Source organism: Mustela nigripes, chromosome 1 (assembly GCF_022355385.1).
Source record: "Mustela nigripes isolate SB6536 chromosome 1, MUSNIG.SB6536, whole genome shotgun sequence".
Lineage (NCBI taxonomy): Eukaryota > Metazoa > Chordata > Mammalia > Carnivora > Mustelidae > Mustela > Mustela nigripes.
This window is the reverse complement of record NC_081557.1, coordinates 50781366-50803157: the sequence shown is the minus strand read 5'-3', so window position 1 is coordinate 50803157 and position 21792 is coordinate 50781366. Positions and strand designations below refer to the sequence as shown.

General features: G+C 48.5%; 1 protein-coding gene across 1 annotated transcript in view; it reads left to right on the top strand.

Annotated features, from left to right (window-relative positions):
• LOC132017478 (olfactory receptor 2AT4) overlaps positions 1-21792 on the top strand; it is a 111628-nt gene that overhangs the window by 8507 nt on the left and 81329 nt on the right. The window lies entirely within an intron of this gene.

Genomic DNA, 21792 nt, shown 5'->3' with positions numbered 1-21792 from the left:
GTAACTAGAAATCTCTGATATTAGTAATAGAACAATGGCACTGATGGAGAGGGTGACTGTGGTGTACTAACTGTGGCGTTGATGGAACAGTAATGGTAATGGTGGTGTTGGTGGTATTAGAGGGGATAATAACAGTAGTGGTGGCGATGGTAGCTGTGATGGTGATCAAGAAGACGGTGGTGCGAATGGTGATGATAAAACTGGTGGTCCATGTAAGCGCTTGTCCAGGAACACAGATTCACTCCAGCATCAGCCTGGACCAAAATACCAGAAGATGGACTCAGTGACACAAGGTGTTTGGAGTTTGGGGCCTTCCCCAAGCCACAGGGGCACTGATGCTTTGCAGTTCATCAGCCTTGAGCCTCTTCCTGTCTTGGGTCCAAGTCACCCCCAGCAGAGCATGAATCAGATTCCTCCCATTTAGGCTGGAAATCACTCTGGAATGAAAACTTAAGGCCTGAGGGTGGTGAAGCAGCAAGGGAAGTCTTGAACTTCCATTTATTAGGCCATAAACAGTGAGGGAGTTTGTTGTTGCAGTCAAGGAGGGCTTTGCTATGAAATACACAGAGAAACACATGGACATGTAGTCTCATAAATAAAGATAAATAGATTCAAAGACAGACATACAGAGAGAGTTAGAGATATTAAGAAAGAAACAGCCCAGGGCACTTGGGTGGCTCAGTGGGTTAAGCCGCTGCCTTCGGCTCAGGTCATGATCTCGGGGTCCTGGGATCGAGTCCCGCGTCAGGCTCTCTGCTCGCAGGGAGTCTGCTTCTCTCTCTCTCTCTCTCTGTCTCTACCTGCCTCTCTGTCTACTTGTGATCTCTCTGTCAAATAAATAAATAAATAAATCTTTAAAAAAAAGAAAAAAAAGGAAGAAAGAAACAGCCCCATAGTCATGGAGAGACCCATAGACATACTTTGTCTCATAGGGAGGTACCAGGCCAACCCTTCTCCCCAGAAACACAGGACTTCCAGCCATCTTATTCCACAGGACAACTTTCATATTGTCCTGGCTCCCATGGCCTGAAGGTGCCAAGGACCAGAAATGCCACTGCTGAGGGGGCTTAGAGCTCAGTGTGACCTCTGATACTCCTCCCCAATGGAGTGAGGTTGCACTAGTGCTTCGTGGCCCGCCCTAGGCCAGCCCAGGTTCTGCTGCTGAAGGTGACCAGAAGGGTGGGACTTAGGTTGGACAGGGTGTGTCCTCCAGGATGTCTCCCCCCAGGGGCCCAAGGACACACCTGGAAGCCATTAGCAGAGGAGCCATCAGGCAGCAGGCTCTGGCTCCAGGTGAGAAGGCGTGATGAGAACATGTGGCAGCCTCCCGCCCGCTGGAGCTGGAGGGTGGAGGACACCTTGGCCTGAGTAATTTCCAGCATCACTGCCCTGGCCCCCACCTGGTATGCAAAGGTAACCCAGACCTTGGCGCTCAAGACGGTTGACCTTCAGTTCATCTCCTGAACTTTTGAGGCCAGGTTTCTTGACCTTCACAGTGATACTTTTCTTCCAGGAAGCCTTCCTGATGACTCCTTTGCTCTCTGCTTTATTCTCTGCTTCTTCTCAAAGCTCCTATATTATATAACATCGCCCTGACATGCCTACCCTTTCCATGAATCTGTGCTTCTTTGTAAGGGGCAGCCCTGCCTGGCTTCAGCCACTGAGGTCCTCCTCTCTGTGCACCTAGAGCATCTTTATTTCACTGTGGTTTCAGTCTGGTCTTAGTGATTGAAGATGTTTGGGTCCCACCTTGGGTCTCAGCCCCCTTGGCTGCTAATCCTTGGCCCTGGGACTCACACCTGACTCATTTCCCATCTCTGGAGTGCAGGAGCTCCCATCCTATGAAGGAACATGCAGAGAGCCCTGCTCTTTGTACTTAGATCATCTTTTGCCACCAGACTAGACCTCAAGAACTAGAGGTTCTTGCTACCCAGGAGCTACTTCTTGCCTTTCTCACCTTACACTGGCCAGGATGATCAAGTGCTGGCTTCCCCCAGCAGGTCAGATTCTGAATTCCTAGATTTCCCCAGCTGTGTCCCAGAAAACATTCAGCTTCAGGTGCATTGGGGTAGCTCCCCCCAACTCTAAGGGCAGAGTTCCCTGGGAATCTCTAGGGGCCCATCACTTTCTGGAAGACCCTGGGTGGGTAGGAAGATCTGGAAGTCTAGCCAGAACACTGATTATTGGATGTCCCACATATTCCAAGACTTAGGATAGGAACCTCAAGACAGATGTGTGGACAGCTGCCTAAGCAGTGCTGTGTTGGGCCAACCCGAGTCTGTGCCTCAGTAGCTCCCATGGCACAGCCGGCATACACTGCCCTCACCCCTCCTCAGTGCACTGCCTGCTGTGGCAGGGGCTTCAACTTGGCCTGCCAGTGTGTTCCAGCCCTGCCCTGGGGAAGGAAAAAAGAAGCCAATTGGAGGTTCAGAAAAGGAAAGGCTAAAAAGGAGCCCACAATTGGCCCTAATTAGCCACTGAGAGAGAGAAAAGGAGGTCAGAGGCCTGAGTCTACTTCTGAAAGAAAGCACCTGGCAGGCAGAGCCATGGCTGCAGCCCCCTACGACACAGCATGGCAGGCAGAGCCATGGCTGCACCCCCACATGACACAGCATGGGGCTTAGCCCCACACAAGCCCATCTGATCCGCAGCTCAGGGTGGGCTCTGCAGCTTCCCATAGACCTGTCATGGCTCTCTCCTCCAGAAGAGGCAGCTGGCTCTGGAGAAAGAGGAAAGGGTAGGGGGGAGGGAGGGAAGGCAGACAGACTCAAGTGAGCATCGACCGTACACAGTGTGCTAAGTCGAGAGGTTTACATACATGATTGTATTTAATTTTCACAGTGGTCCTGAAATGGAGGTACTTTGGCCCCAGTTTTTAAATTAAGAAGTGGACACTCAGGTTAAGTAGTTGACCCAAGATCACACAGCTTAAAAGGGGCCGAGTGGAAAGTCCAGCTTAGGCTGTGTGCTTGGCAGCCTGGGCTCTTGGTGCTCAAAAATGAGCGCTCAGAGGGCAGAGCCCTGGCCTGCATCATCGCCTGTGTCCCAGTGCACAGCCCAGGGAGGGGCAGGCGTACGGCTAGTGCAGGGAAGAGCTGTTCCACTCAAGAGGCAGGACAGGCTGATCCAAGGAAGGACATAAAAAGAGGGGGACAGAGGGAAGATGGAGGCACAACAGAGATAGATCACTTCTATCCTCTGGGACGTCGTGCAGGGGACCCCTGGGGCAGCTTTGCTGGCTCTGAGGACAGTGCAGGCCAAAACACAGTTTGTGCCCGGCTGTGGGGGAGGCAGGGGAGGAAGACGTGCAGGAACAGTGCATTTCTTCTCTCCTTTTTGCCACTCCTCCTATCCTCCCACCCACCCCAGATGGTTAAGCCAAAGCAGAAAACAAAATGAAGAACCTTTAGCCTTTGCTGGAGTCAAGCCACCTCTGCTTAGCCTGGGCCGATCCCCAGCAGGCCAGCTGGGCCAGGGCCAGGCTGTGGTCCAGAGCAGGGCGGGGGGCATCGAGGAGGAGAGGATACACTGGGCCTCAGGGCAGGGCTGCTGTGGGCATAGCGCTCCCCCACACAGGCCAAGAGGCTGAGCATCCCTAACAGAGGAGAGAGGCAGCAGGATGGGAGAGGGAAGGAGACCCCCCCCCCCCCCACCGGCCCTTCGTATGATCAGCCCAGTAGCAACTGGGAAATAGGAGAGAAAACATTTTGGTCAGATAGACTTCACGTAGCCACTGTCTTTATAACCGCCAGCCTCAAAGGTAGTGATTCTCAGTCATGATTTTATTTTATTTTTAAGAACTTTTAAAAGATTTTATTAATTCACTTGACAGCGAGAGAAAGCACGAGGGGTAGCAGCAGAGGGAGAGGGAGAAACAGGCTCCCCACTGAGCAGGGAGCCCGATGTGGAACTCAATCCCAGGACCCCAAGATCATGACCTGAGCCAAAGGCAGACACTTAACTGATGGAGCCACCCCGGTGCCCATTAGTCCTGATTTTAAAGATGAGGAAACTGAAGCACAGATTGGCTAAGTAACTTGTTTAAGGCGTAGGAGGAGGGCTGGGATCCCACCCTTGGCTCTTTGGCTCCAGGCCTGCCCTTCGTCATCATCATCTCCTGAGAGCAGCAGCAGAAGCTTGCCAGTCTGCACCCACCAGCAATTAGGGGCCCCTCGGCATTGTGAAGAATGTCAGTGGAGTGTGTCTGATTAGGCTCATCAGTGCCCAGCATGGGACACATGTGTTTTTAAGAGGGATCACCATTATCCTTGGCTGAAGAATTGCGTGGGGTTTTCTAATTACAAATTATTCCTGTTGGATTTCATTATGCTCCCTCTTGTCTGGCTTTTTGTGTTCTCAATCTTACAAAACTTTGAAAATCACAGTTGGCCAAGCTTGTTTTCTTGGTCTTAAAATACACAGCTAAGCTTTTATTAAGATACAATGTTGTTATATTTTTAACAAGTGAATGTTTGGCTCAATAGTACAAGAAGACAGCCATTATTTGAATTTAACCATTCCACCTTTATAATGAGTCAGAAGAACAGGATGGACAATTACCTTCTTATAGAAAACCTTCATTCATTTGGAAAGCAGATTTCCTGTGGGAGCGGGAGGTTCTCATTTAAGTGTTTTGAACTGTTTGTTGTAGGCAAGTCGCCTGTGTTAATTCGATCACCTCTATGTGAGACTTTACACTGAAGACTAAAAATTCTGCAGATTTAACAGCACTAGCAAAGATGGTAGAAAGAGAATGATCTGTGTCCTTGAAAGTAGAAGAAAATGTAGGGCTTCCCAGGACCCAGCAGAGGTTGGTTTGCTTAAAGGAAGTCAGGCTAATTTCCCCTCTCTTCTCTGGGGAGAACCTGAGTGGTGGATTAGGGGTCTGTCAGAGTCCTGAGAACCTTGATTCCAAAAAGGCATTTGGAACACCTCCCAAAGTATTTTTATGGCAAGATGAGGGGCAGGATCAAATAGTGATACTCTAGGGGAATCCCTAGCTGCCTGGACAGCTGGTGGAGGAAAATTGATTGGTGGATCAATGGCAGTCTGGAGAGCAAACTACAGCCCTGCTCAGGACTCAGTCTTCCGTGCTGATATGCTTGGTCTGATGTCTTTTTGAAGGGCTTGGATGAAGCCAAATAAAAGATGGATATCGAATCTGTAGACTGTGTCAGGGGCAGGACTGGGATTCAAAATGATCTGTATTGACTTGATGTATCAGTGACGATCGTAGGTTCAAGTTCATGGAAGTAAATGCCAACTTCCTTTTTGGGGCTCAAAGGCCGGGGTGGAGAGAAGGAAAGGGATTATTGAGCACATACTGTATGTTATAACTTTTGCATAAGAGGACTCACTTAGTTATGAAAACCCTCAGAGGAGGACATTGTTCTCATTTTATAAGGGAAAGACACCAAGGCCCTGAGAAGCTGAGCATTGGTTTGAAGTCACAGCTAGTAAAGGGGGAGCTTAGCTCAAAATTGAGGCTGATCAGACTCGTAGGTCCACCTTCTTGCATAATGTTCAAGACAAAGGAGACAGAGTTTAATGGCAGTTATGGGAAAAAACAAGAAAACATATATTTATGTGATGCTAATCCCAAATTATAATGCCAAGTGTATTTTGAACCTCTCTTTTGGGACCACCCTGGAGCCAGGCTTGGGGTACAGAGATGAAATCATGTGGCCTCGAAGCAAGCTGAGTTGTTTGGGGAGAAAAACCCACACAACAGGCAAATTTGATAGTGCTGGGCACACAAATGCCATGGGAGCCCCAGGGAAAACTGGGCCTCCTTCTTCAGGGAGTCCTGGCACACTGCACGGAGGAGCCAGTGCCTGGCCTGAGGCCTGAGCCTGGTTGGCTTGTTGGGGAGCTCAGGGAGCACATGGCTCACGAGTCCAGGTGGGGTGCAGCAGCCTGGACACTTGGTTTCTTTTACCCTTCAGCTCTGGGCCCCACTGGAAGGCCCATAGAGAAACCAGGCCGCGGTGACGGGGAGGTTGTCCATTCTCCACCACCCCACCCACCCCAGCTCACAGCTGAGGAATGGAAGAAGAGAGCAGCAGAGGAGTGGGAGATCTGGAAGGCATCTGGGAACTGGAGTCAGGGGTTTTCCTTTGGGAACACTGGAAGGTTCTGGAACCTTGGGCTCCAAACCTGCCAGTTACTTTGTAACCACTGGCTGCGGCCACAGCTCTTCCTTTAGGGGCCTGAGATTGATGCTCAGGGCCAGGGTACATGCAAAGAAGAGATGTCCTGGGAGTCATTTGGAAGAGGGAAGGAGGGCAACCCAAATTTTTGAAGCCATGGGCCATCAGTGCGAATATCACTTGCAGAAGTCTGAGCCCAGAGCACGGGCTTGGTGGGCCAGAGACAAGAGGTCTGGAGATGGGGGGTGGGTTGCTGGGATACAGTTGGAAAGGTCTGTAAAGGCCAGGCCGTGCAGGTCTTGTTCAAGATTTTAATCTTTATCCCAAAGGCAAGAAGAAGCCACCGAAGGCTTTTAAGCAGAGAGGTGACAATTTTCTTTGCTTTTCTGAGAGATTGCATCACTATGTGATTGAAGTGGGCCCAAGTATGAGAAGACAAAGGAAGTGCTTGCGGTATAGGTGGGAGACAGTGGAGCTGGGGCCGGTGGTGGTGTGGAGATGGGAGGGGTGGGGGGCTTGTTGCTGGGGCCAAGGAAGGGATGGCTCTGGGATGTCTGGTTTGTGCATGGTGGCAGGAACAAGTTGGGCAGAGAGGGTGAACTCAGCCTTGGTGCTGCTGCATTAGAGACACAGAGGCATCCAAGTTGAATGGGCAGGTAGATATTTAAGGTTGGACTTCGCAGCCATGTCAGGGCTGGAGATGCAGAACTGGAGTTGACAGTATTTAGGGGACAGTTGAAGCTGCCTGCTTACCGAGGCCCCCTTGGGTCCATTGCCTGCTCTGAGAGGCAGTACCTGACCCCCCAAAAGCCCCTTCTGGGCTTCTAGAGCTTTTTCACTGCAGAGGGTGGTTGGCGTCTGCCTCCCCCTTTAATGGTAGGCTCCATGAGGTCAGGGACCACATGTATCTCTGCATCCCCAGAGGCCAGCACGGATCCTGGCACAGAGGAGGCGTTGGGGGTGGGGTGCAATTTGATAATTGGTGCGTGAATGGACTCTCAGAGGAAGGGACTGCTATAGAAGGGAATGAGCCTCCTATTCCAGAAGGCACAAGAGCAGGGGTTCTGTGGGCCCATGGGGGAGTAGGGAAGATTCCTGTTCCTAGCAGGTGTCCTCTGGGTACCCTCTCAACCCTGGATTCTAGCTTTCCAGGACCTGAGTCATTTTCCCTAGGGAGTCCAGTTTGGGCTGGGACTCTCTGTGGTTTCTTCCTCCTCTGGAGAGATTTCTGGAGGCTGTGCTGACCTCAGCAAGCGCTCCCCTCCCCCTCAAGCCTCTCCACTCTGGAGCTCCACCGAAGCGGAGATGCCTTGCTAGGGTTTGCAGAAGCTGCTGAGGTAGCTTTGGCTGGGGCTGTTGGGGTTGGCCGCCTGCCCTGCCCAGCCGCCTCGACCTCGGCCTTGGCCTGAGCCCTACTCCCTCCCTGGCCACTTCTGCTCTACCCACTGCAAAATTTACTGCAGCAGCTTGGCCACTGCAAGAGCCAAAGAGGGTCTTAGCCTGGAGGTTCTGGGGGCTTTGCCGGTAGGGGACGTACCTGGAAGGAGGAAGAGTGGGAGCAGATTAGATAAGAAGCTGAGAAGGGAGAGAGAAGGTCTGGGAAGGGGCTAACAATGTCTCCACTGGGATGGAGGATCTTTGAGAGTATCCAGCTCCCTTGCTTTGGCTGGGGAGAAACTGAGGAGCCAGGGTGGGGTGGGGGGGACTCTTCCAGGGTGGGGATTGGAGTGTGACTTGCCAGAGGATATACAGGACATAAGAAACCTCCATGTGATTGGGGAGGTGGGGAAGGTGGGGGGACCAGAGGGCCATGGAGGCCAGGGAAGGCCATGGCAGTTGACTATCCCACCTGGAAGAGGGGTTGGAGAGGTGTGGGAGTCCTGGGACAGAAGGTTCTGGAGTCAAGGTTGGCTGAGACTGAATCAGCCCCACTCTCTCGTCTCTTCTCTGCATCACACTGGAACTCCTGGAAAATAAGGACTGCTTCTTCCATCTGATTGAGATGTTCCTAAGTCAGGGAATAGTCTAGAATCTCCCTGAAATTAGAAGACTGACTCCCCCACCAGACTGAGGCCAGGCCAGGACTGAACCTCCATTCTCTGTCCATCCACGGCCCTGGGGGCTAAGGAAGAGAAGGGACTAGGGACTTGCCATTCAGAGGGGCCTAAACTTTGACATGACTGACCAGCCCTGCCTCATTCCCAGAGGGGAAGGTGAACCTTGGAGCCTGTGAGGTGAGAGAGAAAACCAACAGAGAGGAGGACTCCAGCTTCAGGGGCCAAATCCTCACAGTGTAGCAGGGCCTGATCACTTACACATTGTTACAAGAGGTGGGAATGTTGGGTTATTCCCACCCTGGCTCAGAGCATCCCCCTGAGATAACCTGCGGTGGCCGCAGTCCAGGTTGACAGGGCCAGATGCTACAGGGACCGCCAAGCTGCCCCGGGAAACCTGGAACTGCCTTGACTTCCAAACCACTCTACACATGACTACGGGAACTTAAAAGGACCCAACCATGGCAGCACTGTCTCCTTAATATCAGTTCATGCTTGTTTTTAAAAAGTCATTTTGCTTTTTTTTTAGAGTGTGCTCACTGGAGAAATTTTGGAAAATGGAAGTTGAAAGAAACATAAACACCCCCATAATCACACTATGCAGAGAACTTTTGGACAGATTTCCTTCTAGTCTTTTTCCTATGCATAGTTTCTCCATCACTGTGTTAACACCACTCTCCTCTTTAAAACTGTTTTATTACTTTCTTTCCCCCTTAGGATTTTTTAGGTAAAGCATGCTCTAAGTTTTATTTTGCCTTTTTTTTTTTTTAAAGAAAGTATAGGAGAACATTAAAAAGCTGGAAAAAATTACTCATAATCCCAATTTCCCATTGTTGTGTGAAGACATTGAAATATTTGCATCTAGTTATTTTTCTCTGCCCCACTTTTTTTTTTTTTTTTAAACACGTTAGTAACCCTAAGTACAAGTGCTCTGTTTACAGTGTGGGAGACTGCATAAGGTATTTGTAACAACAAAAATGACAAAACCCACCTGAGGATGCACTGGTGGCTCAGTCAGTTAAGCTTCTGACTCTTGACCTCAGCTCAGGTCTTGATCTCAGGGTCATGAGTTCAAGCCCAGTTTTGGACTCCACACTGGGCGTGGAACCTACTTACACAAACAGACCTACCTGTTTTCAAATCCTGGCTCTATCTCTTAGTAGCTGAGTGACTTTGGGAAGGTTCCTTTCACCTCTAGAACCTCAATTTCCTTAACTAGATAATGAGATCAACCATCACTCAGAGAATTGCTTCACAGATGTGTGTAAATGAAACATCTGGTAATGCATCTAGCACTTAGTCCTCTGTGAACATGTAGTAGACTGTTGTCACATTTTTTTTGCTGCCTAAAACAAATAAATTTTTATATTTTGAATGAATCTCCCAGGAGGTGAGTCCTTATGGAAGGTGGGACCCCACCTTCTATTTCTGCCCCCAAAGGGGGCCAGATGCTCTCCCACTGCCACCCCGTAGCAATTTGGCCAGCCGTTTCTGGCTCAGGATTTTGATGTGACAGTTAGTGAAGCTGCAGGAAGATTCATTAGAATGTATTTGTGCTTGGGGCTCCTGGGTGGCTCGGCTGGTTATGCATCTGCCTTTGGCTCAGGTCATGATCCCAGCATCGGGGTGGAGTCCCGGGTCAGGCTCTCTGCTCCTTCTCTGCAGGGAGTTTGCTTCTCCTTCAGCCCCTCCTCCCGCTGTTCTCTCAATCTCTGTCTCTCAAATAAATAAATAAACTCTAAAAGAGATAATTTATTTGCACTTATGTCATGCAACAGTGCCGTATCTGGGTGTGAAGAAATGCACAGGCCATACTGTTAGAGGCATCAGGACCAGCCCCTATGGTATGACCTTGGCTGTGAATTCAGGTGCCCACTCATCTGATTCTCTAGCTTTATCCTCCATTCTGAGCTGCCCAGTGGAACTGCTAGTAATTTCTTTTCTGTTTTGCTTAGTCTGAGTCAGTTTCTGTTGCTTGCAACCACAAAGGTTAGATCCTAAATATTTCAACAGTGAAATAAATTTTAGGCTCTCGCTTTAATTACCAGCCAAAGTTTTAATGCAGAAGTTCCTGAATGTGCTAGATGTGTTGTGCTGACTGCTGGCCTTTTGGACAAAGAACAGGATGATCCTAGATCGTTGCCTCCCGGCTCAGCCCAGACAGAGCCAGCCTGGAGAGAGGACTTACTCAGAGCTGCTGAAAGAAAGAATTAAAGGAGATAGTGTGTAAGGGATGGATTTCTATGTTTGCTTCCTTTAGGCAACTTGTGTGTTGTTCACTGGAATTCCTCAGGCTCCTTGGACCTCCACCAGGTGAATCCTGTGACTTAAGCAGCCTGAGACCTTGGCAGCTCATTTTCTTCCTCTCCCGATCTGCATTTCCCATAAGATGGCATGGCCCAAGAGAAAAACCCTGGTATGTCTCTCCAGTCCACCTCCTAAACATTTCTTCATCTATACCTTGCCTCCATCCCCAGAATATCATCTTAGACCATCACTGGTTCTCTTTTTCTGAATTTGCTTAGGGGACTTTGCTCATCATAGGACTGATCTTCAGGAGGCTAGTTAGGCGTCCAGGAATGGATCCCCAGTGGCCAGCTCAATTTTGGCCAGTAAGACTGCTTGCCTGGGTGTCTCAGGCAGGGGACTGAAGGTAGGATCAGCCAGCAAGTGGAACTCCAGGGAGACCATTCAGGCCTGAATCCCGTCTGGAGCCAAGCTGGTACTATATAAGGGGGGATATCTGTGTGTCCTTCTAGAACTTCTGAAGGGCAGTGCCCAAGTCTCATTCATCTCTGTTTCCCCCACCCCCACCTGCTCCCAGTTCTAGAACAGGGCCTGGCATAATGTCAGTGCTTGGGAAGTGTGGATTGGTCAGAGACTCTGGGATTATTGCTTCAGTCCTTTCTTGGCATGCCATCAGAAGTGAGACCTGGACCTGGCTATGTCTCCTGCCTCATCTCCCCCATTCCTACCCCCTGCTGTAGGCTCCACCCACACCAACTAGTTCCCTGAATGTGTGCCAGGCAGTCTCACTGCCATGCCTTTACACATGCTGTTCCCTCTGCTCAAGGCCCTCCCTCAACTGGGTCAGCCTGAAGAACTCCCACTAATCCATTCTTCTTTTAAGGCTCACTGAGTGCAAGTACTGCCTCCTCCAGGCAGCCTTTTGGCACTGGCCCTGGGAGGCCTCCCTCACTGTCTAGGTCCCCTCTGCACCCTGCCCATGCAGCCCTCTGTGATACCACTTAGCAGAGTGTTGCAGGTATGAGTCCTCCTACACAAGGCAACACTTCTCAGGGAACTGGATTTGTTTCACTCTGTACGTTCAGGGCCTAGCCAGGATCTGGCACAGAGGGAAAACCAGGACGTGTTTGTTGGTTTCCTCTTTACCCACCCCCACCTCTTGGAGGCAGGATATGTTGCAGGAGAGTTTTCAGGGCCTTAAATGCCAGGCTAAGGAGAGAGGCGTGGTCAGATTTTCATTGTTGAACAATCCTAGTGGCTAGGACCCCTCTCATTTGGGGTAAGAAGAGTGGTTTTTCACTTCGGCTCTCTCTCTCAGCCCAGGGAACAGGGGGTTAGTTCTCAGCAGGAAGATGGAAGATGGGCCTCTGCTTAGGGTTATCACTCCCCCTTCCCCTGGACTCCCTTTGCCCTTTCTGCATTCACTCCTAAATCCTGAAGTCTCATCTCAGAGGATTGGGGTCTAGGATCCACTCCCATTACTCAAGGGCCAAGTCCAAACCTCAATCCCCTGTTATGTAAGTGAATTATCCTCTGTTCCCAACCAGCGCCAGCCAGATCTCCTCCTCCTAATTGATTTAATCTTCTCATACCAGCGAGCTGGGCGGGGTTGGGGAGACAGCATTGATCAGAAGCCAACACGTCAGTGACGTAGGCTCATTAATTACAAGGAATCTAGGTCATGGGTTGGCTCTGAGTGGCTCTGATTCTCCTCCTCCTCAGTCCTCTGGGTCTCTAAAAGGACATTTTCATCTCCACCTCATTTCTCAAACCCCAGTCTTACATGAGGAGAAAGTTGAGGGTCCCATAAAACACTATCTCAAATTTCCCCCAGCCCTCAGCTCTGGACAGAAATTCCCTGCATTCCAATCTGAGCACAGGGTATATCAAAACATAATTTATTGAGAAATGAGGGATGAACAGATGATTTAATTTGGGGGTAGGAAGAGACATTGGAGTTGTCTTTATTTACTTTCTACACCAAGCAAATCTTCACTTTGCAGCTTCTCTGATAAAGGATATCCAGATCTTGCGTACCCACAGAGATGGGGAGCTCACTCCCTTAAGACAGCCCTTCCCTTGTATGATGGCCTTTCTTGCATGGGGCTGAGATATCAGTGTTGTGACTTCTGCTGGGACCCAGTTTTCCCTCTGGGGCCACAGGCCATGCCCCAGGACAGCCAGTCAGATCCTGAGATATGATGGTTGTTCTTCAGGATGAACACCTGCCTCTTTCACCAGTTCCCCATTTGGTAGACCTTATATATTACTCCTCACTGTATCTCTTATGGGGACAAGTCATGAAGATCATCACCTCTCCAGATGCATGGAGCAGAATACAGACTCCAGGGCCGTGTGAACAGCTCAGGTCAGAGCAGGACTGTCACATTTTCTGATCTTGATATTAGAGTTCCACTGATACAGCCTGATATTGCCTGAGATCTTTTGAGACTTTAGCACATTTTTGACTCAGCTTATGCACAGATTCAGCAAATACCCATTGTCATTTTTGTGACAATGGAGTCTCCATGAAAATGATCTTTGTGATATTAGGAACATCTCCATCTTTCTTCCCCGTAATTCTTTTTACCATCTACTCGAACATTTCTCTTCTTACACAGTCATGTAACTACTATGTAATTATCCATCCACTCATTAACCCACACAACTATCCAACTATATGTTAATCCATCCATTCACCAACCCCACTATCTGCTTAAATACCATTCCATTCAGCTGCCCATAGATTCATTCAGGCACTCAATCATCTGTCCATTCATCTACCTGTCTACCAACCTATTTACCCATCTATACATTTCTCTCTTCCTATCTGAGCATGTACTTAACTGTCCATCCATCCATTCATCCACCATCTATCAATAAAACTACACACCCATACATACATACATGCATACATCTCTTCATCTGTTCCCTCTCCCAGTCATCCATACATCTATATTCATCCATCTAACCATCCATCCATGCTTCAAGTACTTTCTGGGATTCTATTACATTTCAAGTCTGTGTTGAGTATTCTGAGAGATTTAAAAGTGGGTAAAATATAGGTGCTCACTCTTTGGGAGCCTGCAAACCAAATGATGGTGAGTACTGTAAAACAGGGACAAAGAAAATGCTTTGGGGATTCAGAGGAGGGAGAAGTGGCATCTGGATATGGTCATGGAAGCCTTTCCCCCAGGATAAACTTTTGGTTTGGGTCTTAATAGGACAATGGTGTTTGGACATACATAAATGCATTATATATAATTCCGAGTAGAAGAAATAACATATCCTGCTAGAGGAAAGATGTCATATCTTATTCTTTATACCCCCACTAACGTACCTAATACAGAACTGGGCACACATTAGTAACTTAATATATACTTGGTGATTAATATTTTCCCTTCTCTTCTCTGACAGGGATACCCCCAACACTTAATCAGGATAAGAGTTCACTCTTTCTTTCTAGGAGGACTCTGCAGTTGCATTGCTGGATGGCCTTGGAGAGGTAACAAAACCTTTCTGGGGTTCTCTGAGTTTGGAGTTGAATTTCTGTCTCTATCAGGTGGTCCTTTTCCCCTAATTTTAATTATTTCTACTAAGTTCTCTGCTCTCTACAGAGACATCAACACTGCCACATATCTTAAATTTTATTTTCTTTTGTTTGCACCAATAAACTCAATCCCAGCTGTCTTCAACCTCCCCAGCCTCATTCCCAGGCAAGAAATTCTGTAATATGGATGAAGGGGAAGTTCTGTGCAAGGGGAAGAGCACTGAAGTAGAAGTCAGGAGCCATGAATTCAAAACCAACTTTGCCATGAGCTTGCTATGCTCCCTGAGGCAGTCTCCTTCCCTTTCTCTCTTTTAAAGCTCCTTCCATCCCCACGTAGAATCTTAGCACTGAACACAGCATTTGAGATCCTCCAGCCCAATATCGTCATCTTATAAATGGAGAAATAGGCTCATAAATGGCATGTGACTTGTTCTAGATCATATCTAGATTAGCAGCAAAGCCAGAACAGATTTCCTGACTTTCAGCTCAAGGTTTTTTTTACCCAACCATTTTTCAGTCTCCAGTCACAACCCCTATATATCTCAGGAAAAGCTTCCTCTCCCACCTCCATTCTCCAGGAAGGAACATGTGTCTTCCAAATGTTTTTGACCGTGTGTTACTGAGTGGGGGCTGGGCAGGCAGTATTTAAGAGCAAGTATTCCCAGCCTGACGGAGTTAATTATGTTCATCAGGAAGAGAGAAGAGAAAGGAACAAGGCGCTCTGGTTATCTATTGGGTTTAATCAAATTGAGAAACGAGGAAATCCATCACCCAGGGGCTAAGGGAGTTTGAGAGCTTGGCTTCCGCTGGCTCCAAGAACTGTAATGGGTTGGGCACTGTCCGAGGTGCTGACATCTTCACTTACTGCTCTGAGATGCTGGGAGAAATGGGAGGGGTCCATTCTGGGCAGAGGGCCGGCAGCTAGCTTTTAGGAGATGGCCTGGGATACAGCAAGAAAAGGTCAGGACGTGTTGGGAAGAGGCTTGAGTTCCTATTCTGCCTTCTGAATCTTCCCTTTTCCATTAATTTGTTTATCATCTTTAGAGAAAATATCCTTTCTTATGGCCAGAGTCCTCAGCTAGGATTGAAGAAATAGGAGGTGAAGGGAAAGCCCTAGACCCTTAGCTTTCAGGGAGATGGACCCCAGTATGAGGGTGGAGGCCCAGTTCTTGGCCTTGGGGACTTCCCCATCTTAAAGGGAGATGTGACTTCCGCTTTTATAAAATCCTCAGTCCAAAGATAGAGTCATGAACTGTCTTTGAGGATTTATTAATCTGGTGGAGGAATGTCACTCTGTCTTTAAATCTAACTCAAGTGTGATATAAGGGAGGCATGGCCCATGTCAAATGGAGCCTCTAGTCTTATAGAGGAAGACATGGTCTTCCTCTGGAAAAATTTTTCTGGCTAAAGAGACATGTTCTTGGTTTAGGGGGAAACCTCAATTATAATCAGGAAGACAGGATGGAGAGATGAGTTAAAATGTGCACAATAACCAATGGAAGAGCTCAGATCTTCATGCCTGTGATTGAGGTTATTGGCACTAGATATTGTTAATCAAGGAAATTTTTCTGGTAGAGGTGAGCTTGAGCTGAGCTTAAAGGAAAACAAGAGGCTTGGATCTCTAGATCTTAGGCCTCCTGAGAATCATGACTGTACCTTCTCATACCCTGTATCCCCTTTGGAGTAAACACAGACATGGGCACAGAGAAGGTCCTTGTTCAATGAATAATCACTAGCAGATAGAGAGTGAATGTACCTACTTGGTGTTTGGAAAGATAGAGTGGGGGAGGTGTAGAGATCAAGGAGGAGGGTTGGTTGGAATGGAGAGTCTGATGCTGGGATGGGGGATAGCGATGGAGTGATAATATGGGCAGAGGGAGTAGCCTCAAGTATGTCCAGCCCACTGAAGCACAGAAGCACAGCATTTGGATCAACTCCTTTGTGTTTCTGAGGCGGGTGAGAGATTCTTTATTGAATCTGGGATTGTTAAAGCTAGAAACTATTAGGTTACAAACTCATAGACTTCTCAGCTTCTAGAGCCACACAACCATGGATAGTTAGACTATTAAAACCATAGCATCTTAGCAGGACAGAACACAGTGTGTTAAAATTGTAGAACTGTCAAATACTAGACCCAAAGAGCTAGAAGTCCTTATTAGAAATTCTTAAAATCCAAGAATCTGAGTGTCAAAAGGGAAAAGAAACCCCAGTTTATGGACTCCCACTATGTGTATCAATTATGGTGCTGGGAGTATCAAGCATATTATTCCATTTAATTTCCTCCATAAGGTTTAAGCCATTTAGTCCCAGCTCTACTCAGTGGAGTGCTTCTGTCAAAGGTTTATCAAACATAGGCTTGCACGAGCTTCATGACAGGAGAGTCATTACCTCTGGGCCTACCTCTACCCACTGCTGAATGGCAAATAGAAAGCTCTGTGTTATATAAGCTGCACTCTTTCCCTGTAGTGTCCCCACACTAGTCCAGTTCTTGTCCTCTGAGCTACACTGAGTAAGTCTAATCTCCCACTCACATGACAGCTTTTCAGTGGGCTAAAGACAGTCTTTATTTCTTTCTTCTCTAGGATAAGCTGGTTTGTTCATCATGTCGCTAGAAATGGGACAACAAATCAAAGAATATTTGAGCTGGAAAGGCCCTTAGAGGTCATTTTGTCCAGAGAATTCCTTTTACTGCCAGGCAGTACAGCACTATGGTCAGGAGCCTGGGCTTTTAGAGAGAGAACGAGCCTCAGTGCAGAATCCAGAGATCCAGCACTAAGCACTAACTTCATATGTAACCTTGGACAAATTACCTAATATATTGGGCCTCAGTCTCTTTATCCATAAAATGAAGAGAATAATAGTCGATGTGAGGATTGAATGAGATAATGCAAGGGAAGCTCTTAGAGGAGTGCTTGGCACACAGTAAGAAGTCAATAAATATTAGCTATAATTATTGGAGGTCCAGAGGGGCAGGGAGTTGCTCAAGATCACAGAGCAACTCACAGGCAGAGCTGGGGTTAGACCAAGGACTCCTGCCTCCCAGGCCAAGTCACTTTCCTGTTTATATTTCCACTCTGTCTTCCTTGGGGGAAAAAATAAATAACTCCAGAGGGAAATGGAATACTTTACTCATTGAATCAGTTAGAATGCAAGTGAGAGAATACCTGATTAAGAGGCTTAATTAAACCTTTTGTTTCTTTAATAAGGAGACCAAAGGAAGGTAGATCCAGGTTTGTCTGGTGACTCAACCACGTCTAACGACCTAGGCCTTCCCCATTCTAAGCTTTGAGAGGGACTCTTCTGCCTCGCAAAATAGCTGATGCGGCACCAAGCACCATGTCTTCCCAAGCAAGAAGAAAGGCCATGGGAATATAAAGGGTCTTCTCCTCTCATGCCCCTGTCTTATCCAGGAGGGGATCTTTGCAAGCAGACCATCCCCTTATATCTCATTGACCAAAATGAGGTCCCATGTCCACTCAGACTACTCACTGGTGAGAGGAAGGCGTTTCCATGGATGGTTTGGTTATCCCTGTGGCTAGCACCTTGCTACTAGAACACAGAAGAGGGAATTGGCTGTGGGAAGGCAACCAGGAGTGCTTGCCACACTTACTCTGTCTCCTCTCTGGATTGGCTTCCCCTGTCCTCTTTATGTCTGCCAGGGAGCCTGACCTGGTCTCCACCCTTGTCCAGCACACCCTCTTCTACCATGTAATGGAGCATCACCCAATTCAAGTCTACTTTGCCGAGCTCTCTCATCTTTCCATGTTCAGATCTTGTCCCCTTCAGTTTAGAAGCGTTGGGGGAATAATAGCAGCTACTAGGGACTAAGTACCTATTGTGCGTCAGACACTGCTCTGGCTGCTTGTAACCAGCTTCCAGATGGCTTCCAATGATCCGTATCTCCTGGTATTCACACTATTTTGTGTTCCCCTCCCCCATTATACCGGGGCTAGTCTGTGTGACTGTGGCAAAAGTGATCGTCTCCCACTTCCAAGATTACATCATAAAAGACACCATGGCTTCCATCTTGGCAGTACACATTCTCTTTCTTAGATCATTCATTCGAGAGGAACTTAGCCACCGCGGCAAGAGTACCCTTCTGGAGAGGCTTGCCTAAAAATTAAACCCTTTGACCACCTTCCAGCTGTCAGGAGTCCTGACAGCAACCACAGAGTGAGCCCGGAAGTGGATCCCTGCTAAGCCTTCCAATGACTGCAGCCCTGGCTGACCCCTGACTGCAACCTCACGGGACGTCTTGACCCCACAGTCTCCCAGTTTATTAACTTCTGGGTTCTCGATCTTCAGAAATTGTGTGAGATGATGAACACATGTTGTTTTAAGCTGCTGGGGTTTGGGGTAGTTTGTTCCTCTGTAACTACTGTAGTTCTATATTGTCCTATTAAATCCTCGCACCATTCCTGAAAGGTGGAGTTTGCTTTTCCCATTTTTAGGATGAGAAAACTGACGCTGAGATGAGGGTAGTGACTTTTCATACCTGGGCAGTGGCAGGGCTGGGATGTGCCCTCATAGCCATTGGATTCCAGAACAGAAGGAACCTGGTTCTGTTTTCTCAGCTGGGATGTCTGCAGGGTGAGGTAGAGGAACTGGGAATGGGAGGATGTGGTCTCTTTCTTTGATGTGTTTTTTCTCCTTTTTACTTTTCATTCCAACCATGTAGTTAGCAGCCGCTCTATTATCTAGTATGTATATGTGATTCCAGGACAAGAAGTTGTATCAGAAAAAACAGCAGAGTTTTGAGAGGCTTTTGAGTGACCTTGAACAAGTTCCTGCACTTTTCTCGGGCTGTGGTTTCTTTGTCTGCTGTATGGGGAATATAATCCTCCTTCCACGTGTCTCACTAGGAAACCTCAAAGATCAGGCATGAGGGGATTTTGAAAATGCCAAGGGTCCTGGTCATGGAAAGGTCTGCTTTGAGTATGGAGCACCCCTGACCCAGGGCTCTCACAGTCTAGAAGGGAGGCAGTCCCGCATAGCGATCTCTGCGTAAGTGGTAAGTGCTCCCTCTTCTCTATCACCCTAGTCTAGCTTCAAGAGACAGAGAACACAGAGAGAAATTGAAAGCCCGGACCCACTTTTTCAGCCTCATCCCTCACCATGACCTCTCTGTTAGGCCACACCACAGCCGGGCTGAACTAGTGGAAATTCCCCAAGCCTTCCGGGAACTTTCTGTATGCTGAGACTTTATCTGTGCCATTTCTTCTCCCTGGACACCCTTCCCAACTTCTCCACCTGGTGTGTTCCTACTCATCTTTCAAGACTCAGCTTAGATGCCCCCACTTCTAAGATGCCTCTTTTGACCCGGTTCAAGGCCTCCTACTTCTCCCCTTGATTAGTGCACCAGGCTCCTGCCTGAGCTCTTGGCCTCCAGCTTCCTTTTTCCACTCAAAGCCCCCATGGTGCAGCCAGCAGCCTTTCTAAAACACAAATCTTGTCCTGTCACTCCCTGCTTAAAATAACCAGTCAATGGAATAATCCATCAATCAATGCTTCAAGGGCTCCTCCTTGCCCTCAGGAAGATATCCAAAGCCTTCAGCGGGAACGCAAGGCTTGGTCCCCGCTGGTCTCCAGCCTCAGCTCTCCAGTCTCCCCCGATTGCCCTGCACACACGGTACACCCCTGCCACATTGCTCTCATATCATGCCTCAGATGCACCTTACTCTCTCGTGCCTCCCTGTCTTTGCTCATCCTGGTGTTTCTCATGCCCATTCCCATCTTCTCCACCTGCAGACTTCCTGCCTAATCTTCTACGTCAGCTCTGATTTAACTCTTCTGGAAGCCTTTCCTGGTGGCCCCAGGAAGAGTACATAGCTTCCTCTTCTTCCTTCTCCTAAACGATGAGTCATGCTTTTGTTACCATTTGTCAATTTATCTGCTTACCCTGGGAGTTTGCTGTATCCGACCCTGGCTGTGTCCCCAGCAGTGCCAGTGCGGGCGTGCAGAGCAGCCATGTAGGATTTGTTGGTTGGTTGGGTCGTTGAATGAATGAGTCAATGGTGGCTGAATCCAGCCTTGAACCATCACTTCTTGGCCAGCCCCAGACCTGCTGTTTCCCAGGGTAAGCCCATTTTACAGCCAAAGGGGAAGCAGAGGAAGGGACTGCTCTGGAAGGGAGAAAGAAAATCAATAAAAATGTAAATCTCGTTGGGAAGAGCTGTCCCAGGGTGGCTGTGGGGAGAGATAAGACTGGGCAGGCTGAGCCCTGGCTGACAGTGGAAGGGAGATTTGGAGACAAGCAGAGCTGCAGCCGGGGCAGCAAAGGGAGTGTGTCTCCCCTCAGTGGTGCCTCCTCCCTCTGTCTTCATCCCCGGTCCCGCCCCCATGCTCTCTGTGCTCCTTCAATTCTTTCAGGGACAGAGGAAGGAAACTTACAAATATCGGTCAACCGGTGCGCTGCCTCTGAGCGAGTGTGTTGTTACTCAGTCTTCACAACTTTTGGGAGACAGGAGATAGGAATGACCAGCCTTACTATATAAGTGGAGAAACAGAAGTTAAATCACTTATTCAGGGTTACGCTGTGAATAAGTGGCAGTCAGGATTTGAACCCAAATCTCTCTGACTCTAAACCTCTGTTCTTTTCACTCTGCTCCACTGGAGGTCTACAGCCAGGCTTCAGATGGTCTCCAACCTCTGAAATCAGAGGCTCAGGTGTTTATATGATTGTGTGTGATTTTTTTGAAGATTTTATTTATTTATTTGACAGAGACAGAGATCACAAGTAGGCAGAGAGGCAGGCAGAGAGAGAGGCGGGAGCAGGCTCCCTGCCAAGCAGAGACCCCGATGTGGGGCTCGATCCCAGGACCCTGAGATCATCACCTGAGCTGAAGGCAGAGGCCTTAACCCACTGAGCCACCCAGGCGCCCCTTGATTGTGTGTGATTTTAATGCAGATCCATCTTTCATCATTCTTTAAGCTGATTGTCATCCACTCTCCATTACCTGTACCAGGCTTTCTCCCTAGAGGTGGTGGCCTTTGAGTTGGGTCTGGAAGGTTGAGTAGGACTTTATGAAGTGGGATGAAGAGGCCAGCAGTGGGGTGGGGATGAAGTCCCTTCAGGTAGAGGGAAGAACACATGCTGGGGCCTATTAGGGGGAAAGGATTCATTAGGGCCAAAGAATGGTGAAGGTGCTGGGTTCTTTCTCTTCGTTTATTTGCATTCCATGCATGGCGTCCGGCTCCAGGCTCTGGAGAGGCATATCCCTGCTGCAACTCTCTAGCATGGGTCTATGGGCCAAAGGGCCTCTGAGCCAGGCATCAGGATGTTCATTCTTTTTTTTTTTTTTAAGATTATTTATTTCTTTATTTATTCGACAGAGAAAGAGACATCACAAGTAGGCAGAGAGGAGGCAGGGAGCAGGCTCCCCGCTGAGCAGAGAGCCTGATGTGGGGCTCGATCCCAGGACCCTGAGATCAGGACCTGAGCTAAAGGCAGAGGCTTAACCCACTGAGCCACCCAGGCGCCCCAGGATGTTCATTCTGCTTCCAGGAGAAACTGCTGGATTTTACTACCAGTCAGCTCTAGCATGGAGACAGTGCCTTTCTCCCAGCTTCTGGATGCTGGTTAAGAAGAAAGTGAGCTCACAGATGTAATTGCTTATGGGTCCTCATTGGCCAGAGGCCAAAAGAGGGCTGCTCCCTGGACTTTCTTGGTCACTGGGATCCCCTCCAGTGCTGACCTGCTCCACCCCGGCTCTCAGCCCTATGTCTCTCTTGTGATGACTTCTCACCCTTACCAGCCCAGGAGGTTTTAAGCACAAGGACCTCACCCTCTCCT